The sequence below is a fragment of the Dermacentor silvarum genome, chromosome 3, assembly GCF_013339745.2.
Source record: "Dermacentor silvarum isolate Dsil-2018 chromosome 3, BIME_Dsil_1.4, whole genome shotgun sequence".
Classification (NCBI taxonomy): Eukaryota; Metazoa; Arthropoda; class Arachnida; order Ixodida; family Ixodidae; genus Dermacentor; species Dermacentor silvarum.
The window spans coordinates 155,440,109-155,456,867 of NC_051156.1; the positions used below are offsets into that span (position 1 = coordinate 155,440,109).

General features: G+C 45.5%; 1 long non-coding RNA gene across 1 annotated transcript; it reads right to left on the reverse strand.

The window, feature by feature from the left end:
* Positions 1 to 3,223: 3,223 nt before the first annotated feature.
* On the reverse strand, positions 3,224 to 14,598 carry LOC125944022 (uncharacterized). The gene is made up of 3 exons (XR_007466068.1): positions 14,522 to 14,598; positions 5,308 to 5,427; positions 3,224 to 3,466 (listed from the first exon to the last, which is right to left on the reverse strand). It is a non-coding gene; the product is annotated as an uncharacterized LOC125944022 (long non-coding RNA).
* Between the last annotated feature and the right edge of the window lie 2,161 nt (positions 14,599 to 16,759).

Consider the following 16,759-nt stretch of genomic DNA (forward strand, 5'->3'; position numbering starts at 1 on the left):
CAACCGATGCCTCTAATTATGTACGGGTGAAAGCCGCTTTACTGAAGAGATGTAGGTTCACCATAGAAGGCTTCCGAGACAGGTTTAGGACCGGAAAGCCTGCCGATGGCGAGACTGCCACGCAATTTGCCGCGCGGCTCAGCCACTATTTTGATAGGTGGACCGAACTTTCAGAGACTGCACAGGAGTACGGTGCGCTTAGGGAGCTTCTGATCAAGGAGCAATTCCTCATCAGTTGCCACCCGAGCCTGTCACTCTATCTGAAAGAAAGGAAAGCTAAATCGCTTCAAGATATATTGGAACTGGCAGACCAATTTTTAGAAGCACAGGGAGGCACCAATCTCTCCAAGATCATAAAAGGGGAGCCAGAGGACGCATGGAAACCGACATTCGATGAAAGGAGAAGCCATCAGAAGCTTGTTCCGAGGCGTTATCTCTGTAACCGACTGGGCCACCATGCTAGCAATTGTCGGAGAAATTTTACGCGCCCCAACGAGGAGAAATGTTTTAAATGTGGGCGAACGGGGCACAAAGCAGATACATGGCGCAACGTAGTGAAGGAAGCTTTCCCAAGCATCCTGTGTGTATGCCCCGTCAAAACATCAAGAAGAAGACGTAAATTCCGATTTCTTAGAACTCCGAAACGGAAAAACGCTTCCGGTCGTTAATGTTGTGTTGACACAACGTGCAGAATTTCATGTGAGAGGCATGCCTGTACTTGCCGGAAAAATCTCAGGGAAGCCAATAACGGTGTTACGAGATACCGGCAGTAGCACAGTGTTAGCGCGAAGAGACTTGGTCAACGACGATGAGCTCACGGGCGAAACCAGTTTAGTTTACCTGGTCGATGGTACGGCTAGGAAGCTAGCCGAAGCGAAGATTGTGGTCGGGACCCCCTATTACAGTGGGAATGCCACTGCGCTTTCCATGGACAGCCCACTGTATGACCTAATTCTAGGGAACATCGAGGGAGTTCGCGCCCCAGACGATCCAAAACCTTTGGAAGAAGAGTCGAAGATCGAACGATCCACGATTGAAGAGCCACCTGGAAAGCCATTAGTAGCTGAAGAGAAGACCGCGGCAGCTGTCACCCGAGCTCGAGCGAAGGCTCAAGCAAGGCCTTTCCAGCTCCCTTCCACGCCCCATTCTGAAAATAAATCGACCGGGACTCATAACCACGCGAAACACCACCATCGAAAAACTAAGGACAGAAAATTGGAATTAAAAAACCGAAGACGATTAGTGTGTGGTGCAAAGTGTTTTTATTGAGTGCATCGAGTGTTCATTTATGCATCATGAACATAGTCTTTGTGTTCTGTAAGCTAACTTGTCATTGTTTTGCATACCTGTTGTGCCTGCTGTTTCGTATTTCTGCCCTGTTATGCGGGATGTGTAAATTGTATAGTACAAGTGTACTTGTTTAGCGCGAGAGATGTGTTAATGTGTCGTTCAAGTGTACTTGTGTGACTTGTGTTTGTACTCGATGTATCGTAAGTGACGTGTGATTTGTGGTGGACTGATTTATGGACTTACGGACTCGTGCGTAGTGGACTTTTGTGCGCGCTTCTTTTGTGTTTTCTTGAATATTATTGCATAATATTCTTAAAGTGGGTGGCAGTGTCACAAAAGCTCGAGCGCGTAATCCAAGTGCGCGCCGCGTGTCACGCAAGCCAGCGAAAGAAACACGCCGGCCACACGGCAACTTCACCCGAGGGGGTGGGCGCATATACCTCAAACGAGCAACGTGACCAACGGCGCCTAGACGTCTAGAAGAGCATCGACGAAGCGACGGTAACCAGAGAGAGAGAGAGAGCACACACGCGCGCCGAGGCACCTTCTCACCCAGCGAGTCAAAACAGATTACTACAGCGTGAGCGCGCGCCAACAAGACGAGTCCTCAACCCCCGCCCCCCCCCCCCCCCCCCCCCCCCCCGCTCGACGACACTCCGACGCCGGCGGTCGAAGATGCGAGAAAAGAGTAGAAGATTCCCAGGCTTTGGCCATGCTACGAGATCACGACTCCGATAGGAAAGTTCGAGAACGCCTGTGGAAGCTATATAACCGCCGTGCGAGCATCAGCAGGGGAGCTGAGTTCAGTCCGCACCGGTGAAGTGATGTAACGTGAGGACCGAGCGTCTGCGGAAGAAGGGGATTCCCCGGCAAGCTAGTCAACGAGGTCATCAAACGTTTGCATTTCCGGAAGAAGTTCCTTCTTCGAGATTTGCCCGAGCTACGCCGAGATCGTCTGACTCCAGGACCAGCACGGTGAATACGATTTTACACTTAGTGTTCCTATTCATTTTGTAATTTACGTGTTGGACTGTTAGTGCTTGTCGTGGATTATTTTATTGTGTTTGTTAATACCCATCTGATTTGTATTGTGCTGTGTATAGCCTAAGTGAACAAGTGTGTGTGTAACTGCCTTGTGTCGAGAATATATTTTGCTGTGTTTTGACAACTCTCGGCTCTGACTCGGTCTTTGGACAGCAACCGGCGTTCGCTGGCGCACTCAGAGGGGCCATTCTTAATTGTCCTTGCTTTCGTTATATTATTTTCGGAAGCTGATCAGTCGGCTTTGGAATTTGGTCCGGCGTCCGCACCTCGTTCACGGGGTTAGTGACATTGTTATTTTATACAGGCATCAGGGATCATCTTACTTGTGACAAAGAGAAGGCTGTTAGGACAGCCCATCGGGGTGACGCATGGGTAAGTACCCCTCTCACAGCCTTCAGTGAGAAAGAGGTCGAGCATTTTCAGAACACGTGCTGACGGTAGCATTCATTACTGTGTTTGCACAGTGATGTGGCATTGAACTCCGCCGCTGTGTCTGCGTGTGTGTATCGTGCTCATGGATTCAGCCAAGCAAAACCAACAAGTCCCCTCCCCCTTCCTCCAGAAAGGAAACAATAAACTTGCAAATATATGCAGCTGCATTTTATTATTATAACTTATTACGTTTATTATTCAATTGAAGTATATTTTTGATGCGTGTTCGTTAACATATTCACAGACGACTACGTCTTACTTGGCTGCCTTACTTACACAAACTAAAATGACAGCTGGGCCGCGATTTTGTAGCGATGCCTTATGACTTATTTTGGAATAGTCTTATCATCCACCGCTCACTGCGGGCGGACCGTCGCTCTGACCACTGACAAAGCGCGATAAGCGCGAAAAGGCATTATTACTTTAAAGGCATCGCTACAAAATACCGGCCCTGGCACGCGTTGCAAAGCACAGACGTCATAAATACTTATTTTTACTCCAATAGGGGCAATATGCACTGTAGTTTCTTGTAGTTAATGACCATGTAATGTTGCCGTTTGTTGTTTCGGATCGCATGACTGTTGGTAAACCTGGACCCCAAGTCCTTTACATATTAAAAAGAAGATAAAATCGCAGTGTATTGGTGGCCACTTGACACGGTTTTCTGGCATCCACATCAAGCAAATCCGGGGTCTCCTTGCTAAAAAGGCAAGAAAAAACGCAGAAATTATTAACTTAGCCATCGATTCATGCCTAACACTAAAATCATTGCGTTTTCTGGCAGAACAGTAGACCACAAACTAATAGGTTTCTGGCCAGACAATGAAGTAAAGATATGTGATTATGAGAATAAACACCGATTGTAACTTTAATATTAGGGGTATATCCAGGGTGTATATACGATGCCATGTAGCTGGATAAAGCCAAGGTAATTTTCTTTGCCGTTGCTTGGGGACACTCAGATTATTTTTGCATTCAGTCTAATTACATAATCAGTGTTAATTAATAATCAACTTCTCATATATTATAATTAGATGAAAAGCGTCTGTGAGAAAATTCTAGAGAAACATGAGAAATTCTCGATAGAGCTTTCTGTTACGCAGTACGTGCAGCATAAAAGTATTTTTCCGAGCGTCAAAGAAGCCCGCAAATACACGCAAAATTGTCTGGTGAGTGGCCGCTCGAGTGCTCGAGAGAAACGGGGATTAGCGTGACGGCCATTCTCCCGACCCTGACAAGAGAACCGTCGGAGGGCAAGAAACTAAGTCACCGACTTTCGTGGAAGGAGTGTGTACCCTCTGTTTCCGGATTGCCTCGTCCTTGCTTCGAAGGTGCAACATTAGAGGCGGAGTTCAGCGAAAAATACAACCCTTCTGATTGGCCGCATCAAGGTCATCTGATTCCCTAGTCGGGTTCAACTAGGGAAGACCGATGTTTTATAAGGAGACACCTTGAGTGCAGTGGGGGTCCTGACGTGTTCTGATATGTGCTCAGACATGTAGTGAGCTGACACCTTCAAAGTGCTCTCCCATGGAGTGGGCTTCCATATTTGGAGCCACTGTAAATATGTAGAATAAACCCTTTTTTCTCTCGCTCTGCTCCCCGACGTACTCATCCCTCTGGTTGAAGGATCACCGGCCTAAACGCTACCCGAGTCCTCAACAATAGAAAGTACCAGCTTCCTCGTTTCAGCAGTTGCACAATGCTTTTCACATGCGAAAGTGGTTCGTAGTTTAACAGGCGTTAAAAAGTATTGAAGACGCTGGCCAAGCATGATACGTTCTTGATTGTCAGTTCATTGCGTGGAGTGCATTCACCAATTCACATTTGCGGAAGAGCTCAAAGTAGGAAGGTACACAAGAATGCCTGCTATAGAAAGAAGAGTTTGCGTTCCCCGTAGGCTGTTTCATTTGCTTTTGTGCAAATTGTATTTTTTTTTGCTTTTTGAACGCTGCGTCTTTCATATTGCGCAGTGATGGGTTTTGTAAGGACAGTCACAATTGCAGAGGTAAAGGAGCAATAAGATTTCTTGAAACTCATTATGAATCGAAAGCTGTAAGGCTGAAAATTATCCCAGATTTTATTGAAAACAATGTGTCGACAATCACAATAATCTTTGTAGTAATATGAAGGTTTCATGAAAAAGAGTAGAATATTGTTCAGTACAGACAAAGGGGAGGTAACTCGAAAGTTGAAAGCCCTAAGCTAATAAGGCTAAACTGACTGAGGTGTTCCTGTGACATGCCTTGATAGCCGACGCATTTTCTCTCGCGTACAAGTTACATCACTCTGCGGAAAAGCGAAAGAACTTGTGCCAATCGGTAGTCCTTGAGCTTGCTTAAACAAAATACCCTCTATCGGTTGCCTTGAGAGGAGCAGTCGATACAATTAGCCAAATGTGACAGGTGATTGTCCTCAGAGCTGCTTTATAACAAATGCAACTGTTCATAGGCGCATGGCGACGCGTAACAAATATCAAAATGTAAAGTTAACAGAAACAATTTTAAACTTATAAAGATAATTAGCAGGCTGGACTCTTACCTTTATTGTAACCCAGTATAAGACACATGCTGTCGCTGTAAAGGACTGGAAACTTGTACAGGCCCAGTGTCATAAATTTGTCATTGGTACTTGATACAGGGTTGCCTCGGATTACTGGAACTAGGTAAAGAAAATTTACGTTTACAAATTTCAAATGTCTTAAGAGAAGAGTTAGGGCGTCACTAATCGCACCTGTATATGTTGGCACGAAACAAAGTAGTCCTATTTATTTCTGAATACATTCGTTCACCTGACGTCAAAATTTCGTAGCCGTCGAATGAAAATCAGGCGGAGATCGCCTGATTTTCGATCGCCTGAAAAAACACTTTCCTAGTTTCCCGAATTTTCGTTTCGACAGTTTATTCAATTATATTTCGAATAATACGCAAAGTTCCTAAATTTGTGCCCACTCGAGCGAAATTTTCTAAATGCCTAAATGTGCGAAAAAATTGTGACAGGTTGTCCAGCTTGGGCGGGAAAGTAATCGATCAATTCCCACAAGGCGGTATTTATCCCAGAGGCCACTGTGGTGTGTGGCATACAGGTGCTGCTGGCCTCAAATATTCAAGGTACAATGTGTTTCTTTGCTTCAAGATTACAAACTGTTTACATTGAAGCTGTATATGGCTAGGTTCTGGTAGATCGCGTCCGCGGACAAGAAGACGCGTAGAACAACAAAGAGGGCCGATCGTGGTGATAGTGCAGAAAGGGTCCCAGCTCTATGGCACATACCCCTGTCTGCTAGGGGACCTGTACGCGCCCTTGAACTACCCTTGTCACACGTGGGACCCAAAGAGACAAAAACAATGCGCCGGAGCGATGAACGCTGTTGCCGAAACGCTAGTATATGACGATGCGTGTCGAAACGTTCGTGATAAAACGTAATATTCTACCAACCAATAGCTGTGTCGCATTATCGTTTGACATAGCCATTTCCCTAGCGATACCATGATCTTACCTGACGTCATGACATCATACCTTGGACTCGGTAAGGGTAAGACCAGTGTCGCTCGCTTCGAAGAGGAAGAGTGCGCCTTCAAGGAATGCGCGCACTCAACAGCGCGAATGGGTGAAAAAGCACAAGAAGCCGCACGCGCAACGGCCCAACGTGCTGCGTCCGATGGTGCAGGGTGGTGTGAATCTAGTCGCCTAAACTCGCTTTCACTCGCACATACAGCATACGGTACGCGGCGACCCAACGAAGTTATGCGTTGCGTCCTTTTAACCATTTAACATAACCAACAAATTATGAAAAAGTTATAATATAATTAAACAACACACACAGCTTCACTGGTCTTCCATCTTCACATAGTGAAAGGGCTCTGAATTTTTTGTTCCATTTCATTAGTAAAACTCTAAAAAATGGTGTGCCTCTGACTTTCATAAGCAAGTAAAAGATACGTCTTGTACCATACATGTACCTCTATCTGCAGCTGAACAATACTGGCTACCTATAGCATCTCGCTTGGTTTCAAAGCGAAGCTTTCTTTGCCTCTTCTACCGAATTTCCGAGCGCTGCTGTTGCTGCTGCTGTGAACTTGCTCGCACGCGCTGCTGGGTTTCTTGCAACACCACCAGACGGCGCTCGCCTCCGCGCATCGCGGCCGGCGCTGCTGCGGCAGCGTTTCACAGTTTGTGCGTTTGGCATGAGCTGTGCTTGCTTTCCTATGCGACAAAAAAAAAAAAAAAAAACAGGAGCTGATATGATGTCGCGTGCCGTGATAGTGTAAATATAACAATCATCTATAGCCTGAAGCGAGCGCTTGGAGCTAGAGTCTCCACAGCGTGCTGGCCACGTATTCAGAAGAGCGCGTACACACGTTCAAGAAAAAAATTGCACCATCTTCCCGTAGGGGAATCCTACGGCGAAGCAGCGATAGGGTCGACTCAAGGTAGTTTTATCAGCTGTATAAACTTGGACATGCAGCAGCACCAGCAACGCGCGAACTGTTGTCGACGCCGTCGGCGTTTTGCCCGCGTTCGCACCGAACGCACGCGGCGTTGGTGACTGTTGCCGGTGCCTCTGGGGCGCCTACCGTCGCGCCTCTAACCTAAGCTGCTTCGCATTATCGCGCGCGGAGCCGCAAACCAAGCCGCAGGCCGAGCCGTAGGAGCCGCATTCGTTGCGCAATCCGGAGAGTCAAGAGGAGCGTCGGAGAGGAGAGGAGGAATGCCGAGAGGAGATGAGGGGGATGAAGATGCGCATGAATGCCGAGAGGAGAGGGGTGAGACAAGGAGAGGAGGGGGAGGAGGATGCGCATGCGCAGTAGGGGTGTGGACGCACGGCGGATGGAGGGATGGTTGAATGGAGGGACGGAGGGAGTGATATCACCCCGACCATAAGCTGCTTCGCATCTAAAATGGCTCCGAAGCGTGCACTTAGTGTCGAGGGCACCCAGACCCGAAAGAAGCGTCGCGCGGCAGAGGAGCGTCTTCTCTACGCAGTGAAACGTGGTGAAGACCGCGAATGTATGCTGGCTCGAAGACATGAGGCAAGGGAACGACGCGTTGTGGCTATGAAAGACGATGAGGTCGTGAGCACTAGGACCAGAAGAGAGAAGCGGAACAACAATGTGTGGCGCCCATGAAGACGAGGAGCGTGGTGAGCACCACGACCAGAAGCACCAATCAGAACACTAATTGTCGTAAATAAAAGCAAGCAGCATACAAACCTTCGCTTACATCGGTTCCCACAGTGTGTGGGATCCCCGCATTTTTAAATGCGAAGCATTTCTTGGTGAACATTTCCCACTTTGACAGTATCTATCTATCTATCTATCTATCTATCTATCTATCTATCTATCTATCTATCTATCTATCTATCTATCTATCTATCTATCTATCTATCTATCTATCTATCTATCTATCTATCTATATATCTATCTATCTATCTATCTATCTAGCCACCTACGTCTTGGTGCTCTTATGGTCGTTCCATTAACTTGGTATGTGCCAAAATTGGCAGAGTATGACAAGAATGTATGATGAACATAAATGATACATCATGACATGAATATCATGACATGTATATCAGGTCATAAAATAGCCGCCTACGCCTTGGGGCTCTCATGGTCATTTCGCTAACTTGGTAGGTACCAAAATTGGCATAGTATGACAACAATCTATGAAGAACATAAATGATAGGTCATGAGATGCGTGTCATGTAGGTCATGAAACTGCTGGTTGTTTCGTTGACTTGGGAGGTACCAAAATTGGCATTGTATGACACAAGTGTATGACGAACATAAATGATAGGTTATGACATACGTCGTGATGACATACGTAGTGAAACAGCCGCTATGTCTTGGTTCTCTCATGGTTGTTTCGTTATTGTTATGCGAAGCAATGTTCGGGGAGCACATTGCTTCACATAACATCGATTCCCACAGGGTGTGGGATCTGCAGGCTTTTTTTAGAGAAATGTTTATATTGCATTTAGTACGTATTTTATGCGTCATGACGAAGAAACAAAGTAATAGAAAGGATTCTAGGCCAAGGCATTTGCATCTGGCCAGATAAAGGGATAAGCAGTTTTAAGGCCCCGTGTCGCAGAAAATCCGGCGTCGGCAACCGGCGTCGGCGTGCGATGTCGGCGGGTGGCGGAGAAAATCATCCACAACCACCCCAACCGACCCCGGCCGCGCAGGCCCTCCATGTGGTGCTAGGTTTTGGTGAAGAAAAATTGAATTTCTCAGTGAAATCTGTCAGAAAAATGGTGAAGTACGACTTTACCATTCGGCGTCGGATTCGCCGTCGGATTATTTACCAATCGGCATTGAATTGTAATTTGAATGTACGAGAAGGCCTAATTCTGCTACGAGGAAACTCAAACACAAACCCCTTTTCCAGCATTTCTAGCAGACCTACAGCCGCGCGTTCGGTACTTGCGAAAATGATATCCAGATGGCGCTCGCATCCTAGGCAGATTAGGGAGCCTACATGCAAGCCCCCTTTTAAAACGGCGTTGCATGTAGGCTTCTTAAGGCAGATTAGAGAGCCTACTAAGGCATGTGAAATTGGGACTTCACCTGCTAATTCGATCTGGACGCGCGCGCGCGTCAGGGCAATAGCAAACAATTAATAAAATAATAAAAAAACGTGCTAGGGCCTTCACATTTTAATATAAGACCACTTATATTGCCCCTAAAAAAACGTCTTTTCTGCAATGCATTTCTGTTTAAAATTGAAGCCGACTTTAAAAGGGGATCGGTGTAAGCTAGGTCTTTGTAAGCTGGCTTTCCCACGTTCAGTGTGGCAGTGAATGAAGCCTACTTGCCGTATGCGAACGATGCGATGCGAACGGGTCCCTATAACGCTATCGCGTTCGACTCTTAAAGCCGAAGCTTAAGCGTCCTCCACTTTTTTTCCCTTTTCCTACAGCTTCGGATCTTTTTTCGGCGACAATTTATTCAGAATTTTCGGAAAGCTAGCCTCAAAGTAGCCATTCATCTCTCGTAAAGTTGGTTTTTCTGGGCTCTATAAATGTTGAGTGACTATTAGTGCAGCTTGTTTAAATGATAATTAGTGACCTCGTGGTTAAAATAATCGTATATTTCTTGTAGTTAGCTCTTTTTGCATTAGTGAGTAAAGGCATGGTACGTAATTATACCGAAATAATTATTCCTGCTGCAGTATATGCGTCTGCGTTTGACTGCTCAATATACGATTTGATACGCCATATTTGCGGTTCTCTCTTGATTTCTATTTCTCAATGTTTATATTCGCCCACCTCCATTTTATATCAATACAAATAACGAGTTTCATTGCTATAGTGCTAAATCAGGCATGGACAGCCATTTCGGGCAGTTGTGTAGCCAGAATGCGCGCCACCCAGTGCGGCACCTCGACGCAGCCATCTCTTTCACTACTAATGCCGGCATATGGTTTCAATGGAAAATTTCGGTCAGAACCGAATTACTACATTTTTTTCCTCATAAATGGTACATTGCAATTTCAACATGTAAAATTGCAAACATAAAAAAATATCAAATTTTTGTCATAAGAAAATCCAGTAATGAGAAAATTACTGCATACTGCCTAGTGGGAGTTGTCCGATAATGCGTAAGCATGATTGGCAGTGGCTTATCTTGCACTTTTTCAATGAATGATTGATTGAGTGACCGAGTTACGCACACCGCGGCGCACGGTGTCGAGGATGACGCAATGTGCTGAAATGGCCGGTTGCGACTACCTCATTGATGAAGCTGATTAGTCGGTATTAATCTTATGGGGTGAAATTAACATAATCGTAATTCTTCTTCTTCTTTCGGGGGTTTTACGTGCCAAAACCAGTTCTGATTATGAGGCACACCGTAGTGGAGGGCTGCGGATTAATTTTGACCACCTGGGGTTCTTTAAAGTGCACTACAACGCAATCACACGGGCGTTTCTGCATTTCGCCTCCATCGAAATGCGGCCGCCGCGGCCGGGATTCGATTCCACGATCTCGTGCTCAGCAGCGCAACGCCTCAGCTGACTGAGCCACCACGGTGGGTGTAATCGTAATTAATCTGAATTAGGGTTAAGTAGTGAAATTTGAAATAATCTTCATTACGCTTATTAATCTTGATTCGGCTTGAGTAATGTAATCGTAAATAATCTTAATAAGGTTTAGGTCATCTTAACTACCCTTAATAATTCCTGAAGAGGCTTAATCAATTTAATTGTAATCAATAGAAGTTGGGCTTTATCTTAGGTAGCCTTATGTATTGTTAGTTAGACTGAGTTAACAAATAATTATTACTCGTGATTAGTCTACGTGACCTATGCTAATTTATCTTAGGTAGCCTTATGTATTGTTGGTTAGACGGAGTTAACTTATAATTATTACTCGTGATTAGTCTACGTGACCTATGCTAAATTATTTTAATTGGCCTCAATATTCTCATTCAAGTTCAAACATTCATCATTATGCTTAATTAATCGTAAATAATCTGCATTAGACTTCCTTACCCTTCATTAGTCTTGAGTAGTACTATTCAGGCTTAATTAGCGTCATTGTATATAATTTAAATAATCCATAAGCAGTGTTATTTATCCTTAGTTAATACTAACAAACTGAATGAATATAATGGTAATAAATTGACGTAACGCTTAAGTATTCTTACGTACACATAATTAACATTGATTAGGCCTGATTATTCAAATCTTATTCATATGCTATATAAAAAAATTCAGAGCGCTTCCATTACTGTGAAGATGGAAGCCAGCGAAGCTGTGACTATGGTGGGTCTGCTGTACTGAATATTGCTGTAGTGGTGGTGGTAACATTTATTTAGGTCCTGAAGAATCTTCACCCCGTTTTTATATTGCTGTAGTGAATTTATAAATTATCTATATTGAATATATTGAGCGTCTTCTGCATGTTTGTCAGAGAGCAAGGACACCGGCGTCTTGTTATCATGCGGCGCGACGGCCAAGTAGTGCGTTTTCTGCGCCAATTCCGCCCCATCGTCATAGACTAGCGCATGAGCCACAGCGTTCATAGCCGCGGCACACTGCACGGCAGCGTCAGCATCCTGTGAGATCTCTCCCGCTCCTGCTCTCGGTGGCTCATACCCACATATCCAACGCGCGTATGAACCACACTACATTTATTCCTTACCTTCCTTCTTTCTTCCTATATCTCCTTTCTTAATTTCTTTCTTTCCTTCCTGCCACCGGGTCACAGCGCCATCTCCTACTCGCCTGCTCTCGTGCTTCATTGGTCCCAAACAACAAGATGACATCGGGGCTCATAGGAGCACCAGAACCCTGGTTCAGTGAAACGCTGGCCGAAGGCTGGAGAAATCCCGTGCACAGGACACTGCAACTCGTCACGGAGCTCTTTCTTCTGCTGCGACCGCCCACGAGAGAGTTCTGAGGTTGACACTATTCATAGCGCCGTGAGACGGATAGGCAGGAGATTGTCACAGAGGCTGCACGGACAAGCGCACCTATACAAACGCTTAAGGAAAAAAATGCTGTACAGAGGACCAAGAAAAAACCAACTTGCCAGCATGCTTAACGGCCGCATTGGGAATTTCTACAGCAGCGGTGATTAGTTAGCTCGATACCTACGTACAAGTTTCATGTCATTCGGATGTTCCACAGCTTGTGCGCACAAGAAGATTTGATTGTTTATATAGGCACTCCGTAAATTGCATGGCAGTAAGATGCACAAATTAAATAATTAGTTTACCCATCCGGTGACATTATTATTTCGGCGGCAACATCTTAACCTGCAATAAAATCTACTTTTAAGAAGGAGTCAACGAAACACTAGCAGCACAGCTAAAGCACCAGCAACGCAAACTTCACGCTGGACCTCGCCGGCACGGCGATAGGACGGTTATGTCGTTACAGTGTTAGATCAAAATATGACTCTTCTCCAGAGTGATATTGTCACGGGACCGTTACCCAAGCACGCACATGAGGAGGCAGCCAAAAGAAGACGATGAACGCGCGCCTCAGCTCGCGGGTGGATTTCGCCATATCGCCTGTTGTACATAGACTACTGCAAATACACATTTCGCCTCTCGTCTTCCTTGTTACATTTGGGACATGCCACGGCATGACAGAAGTCCGCAGTGGACTCCTCGTGCGACCCAACGCAATGACGACACAGACTGGACTACTGAATAGTCAACCTGAGTCATCTGCTTTTGGTTCGCCGACTACAACACCATCAGTCATCTTGACGCAAGTTCGTGACGCCTGTATGTTTACAGGAACTGGCAATGGCAATGCAGAAGACTGGTTGAACTCGTATGAACGCGTAAATGCTTCCAACCACTGGGACCCGACATTGATGCTTGTAAACCGTGTATTCTACCTGCCAGGCACATCACATGTGTGGTACGAGATGCACGAAGCGGAGCTCACAAGCTGGGACCTTTGCAAGCAGAAGCTTCGGAATCTTTTTGATCAGCCAGATCAAAAAGTGCGCCGCGAAACAATCCACTCGTGTGCAGACTGCTACCGAATCGTACATCGCCTACATGTTCAGGACATTTTGGCCCTTTGTCGCAAGGTCGGTGACAAGATGACAAACACAATCTCGTGTGGTCTCCTTTCGTCTGAGTCGCCATCCTTGGCTTTCGCGTCATGATGTCCGCCTTCACTCACCATCGCCATCACAGACTTTTCGACTATGATGCTCACATTATTCTGACCTCAGTCCGTGAGCTGACCGCCGAGTAGAAGGAGCTTGGTGGCTTCATGCGGTTGCAACTTCGAATGGGCGCCCATGTGTGCTACGTATCTACAGAGAAAAGTGCCGTTCACTAATGAATACAAGTTTAGTGTCAACGTCAACAAAAGCTTACCCAACGCACAAGTAGTAAAGAACAACTTAATATATACTGTAAAACTCACGCACAGATTTGACACACGCAGAGCTCACGCACAAATTGGCGCAATACGACATCGATACAGGTACACGAACGTGCAATGAACCATCCACAACATGCTCCCTACTTAAAAAAAACGCATAACGCGTCTTGTTTAGTTCAACCAGGTAAATGGGAAAGGACGTGCCTTGTATAACGCATTAAAAAGTTAGAAACAATAAATTAGTAACTATTCTAAAGGCACATAAATACCGTAAACAGCTCTAAGTTTCAAAAAATGTATCAGCCATAGCATGGCCGCCATTCTCACCAAATTTAAAAGCACCAGTTGCTTTAGAAGCCCGAAAGCATTGCGAAATTTTGCAAACGTTTCATATTACAGATTCAAACAGGCAGAAAAACAGGGTTCCGAAATTTTCCTAGCTCCTAGTTAACCTCCATACTTCTCTCTGCTCCTTATGAAGCTCCGTCCCTGCTACAAGGCTCCTTATGGCGCCTTACATCAAATCGCTGGCGCAACCTACGCGATAATGCCTATATGATCCTAAAATTCATCTGCTGCCACATCACGTACCTTCGTTCCCGTACCATGGCATAAATCATGTCACGAATTTCCCAATTACTGCGTTTGACGAACCACGAAAATGATTCTTCCACAGGCGTCAGTGTGACGTCAAAGTTAGGAAGAACTAGGACAACCATTGCTTCGAAAAAGAAAAGCAACATCCCTTGCTCGAGCTCTCCTTTCGTGGTCAGCGCTGTGTTTCATGTAAATCCATCAAGTAAATAGCACTTTCTTTCCATGGCTTTTATGCATTGTGTTGCGGAATTTTTCGCAAAATAGGTATGAAAGCTTAATGTTCTTGCGACAGTTCATTACTCACCTATTAATTGTGCGTCTACCATGGTAGGCGTTGTGTGAGTATGAACCTCCACTGTTAGCACAACATAGAGAGATCTGTAAAAATATATCTTTATGGTGAAGCAGACATTATTTTTATATTGATACGTTTTTTAAATACACCTATTACGAAGCTGAATAAAGCACCAGAAAAGCTTTTCGTTTGGAGCAATGAACTTGAGTTGGCGCTAATCAGTCAGTCATTGAAGATATTAGCAACTTGTCTCGCCGCTGACCCTACCATCTACTCCGTCCCGCCAAGTTATTATTGCACTTAACGACAAGCTGTCAGCCTAATTAGTTTATTTTGTATTCTTGTGAATTTATGCAACGACGGTATTGACATTCCAGCGTAAAGTCCAGCGAGCGTAGGATTGTCTAGACGCTCGCTAACATTAACCTGACCCCCTTTGAACTCTGGTTCAAAGCGCAGCACCCTCTCAGCACGGCTACGAGAGGGTGCTGCTAGCCGAGGGCTAAGGCTACAGTCCTACAAAATGAGAGATCTTGTTGGGGTTGGAAGTTAACCAAAGATCGGTAGGCCGGTTGGCTTTGGGAGTCCACGGCAAGACCACAAATGAGGCAGTGCAGGGTTACATAGGCTTTGTGACCAGAATGACATTGATATCCTCAGACACGCTGGTTGGGATGTTAGGAATGGTTTGCTGTGATAGAACTTACAGTGTCATTGTAGCTGATAAGCGGGCAACCTAGGCGCAAGGTAGCAGCCAAGAAGAAACTCACTGCCCTTTGTTACACATGTTCGGCCTCGTGACTCATCGAACATATGGTTATTTCTGGCAATAACTCTCGTCGAATCTGATGTGTCGAACTCAAGTACAGATACATGACATTTGATTCGTGTTGCCTATATTATTTACCAGCTGTCTTCCAGCGGTCCACAACACCATAGTCAGCTTCTAACAATCGTGAATTAAATGCGTGGGTTTACGACCACATTAGTTAACAAAATTGAATGATCGTAAAAATTATGGGGTTTTACGTGCCAAAACCACGATCTGATTATACCTGTTTCTTCATGGGTAAGTGCGTTAATATACTAATAATTAAAACGTGTCCATTAGCGTAATTGGGTGTGTTTTTCGCATGGCTACTCCACCCTCTAATAAGCTCCTCGTTTCACTGGCGCACTCACCTGTCCCACAAATCAAACGGGTTCAGTTGGATCCGGAAGCGATTGTGGAGGTTGAAGTATGTTGCAGATGAACCAACCAAGGCGCCCGTGAATGACGGTGTTCAATCTATCACTGCTAGCGTTTCGCATCTGTCCTTGCAGCTCGTCTCCACTCGTTCTCGTCCATGTTGCCGGAATATGCGCCTCGCTGTCCGCACTCTACTGCGGCGTTTGTGTTTGAATGGTTTTCTTCAGAGCCATATTCTAACTCGCTACAACTGGTGGACTCTGTATGTTATTGCGCTCTTTTACTATGACAAATTACTGCGTTTAAGTGCCACCTATTGGAGCCCACTTCCTGTCCTTTGGCCTGCAGGATTATTAGAATGATTTCTTTCTCTCTGGGAACTTTTTTGAAAACAAGTCTTTGTAGCTGACTTCAAACAGGGTGGGCGTATCTGGGCCCTCATTATCACAAAAGCACTCAGAAAATAAAACCGATCGGTAGATTAACTTGCCGCTGGCGTATGAACGTGAAACATGTGTCGAACAAATACCTCTCCCTATTGAGAACGCTAGCAATAGGCAGTAGTTAAATATATAATCAAAGGTGGGTATAATTAGGCGCAACTGGAGTGGGATGTAATTAACTGCTTCGCTATCACCCTCTTCTGGGCCGGTAGCAGGGGTCATCTATGACTTTCGAGATTGGCACACGTCAGATTATTTTGCTCCGGCCGTCCCATTCGCCAGGCTCCCCAGCAAAGAAGTGTACTGCGGCGCACGCACGGCTACGAGAGGGTGCTGCTAGCCGAGGGCTAAGGCTACAGTCCTACAAAATGAGAGATCTTGTTGGGGTTGGAAGTTAACCAAAGATCGGTAGGCCGGTTGGCTTTGGGAGTCCACGGCAAGACCACAAATGAGGCAGTGCAGGGTTACATAGGCTGGGCATCGTTTGAAGTCACAGAACCGCAGAGCAAAATTAGTTTCGAAAACTCAGGAACATAGATCAAAATATATGGGCGGCGAAAGTGTACAAGTATCCGTACCTGAACAGCGTGGACACAGAATGGAGGAAGAGGTCAA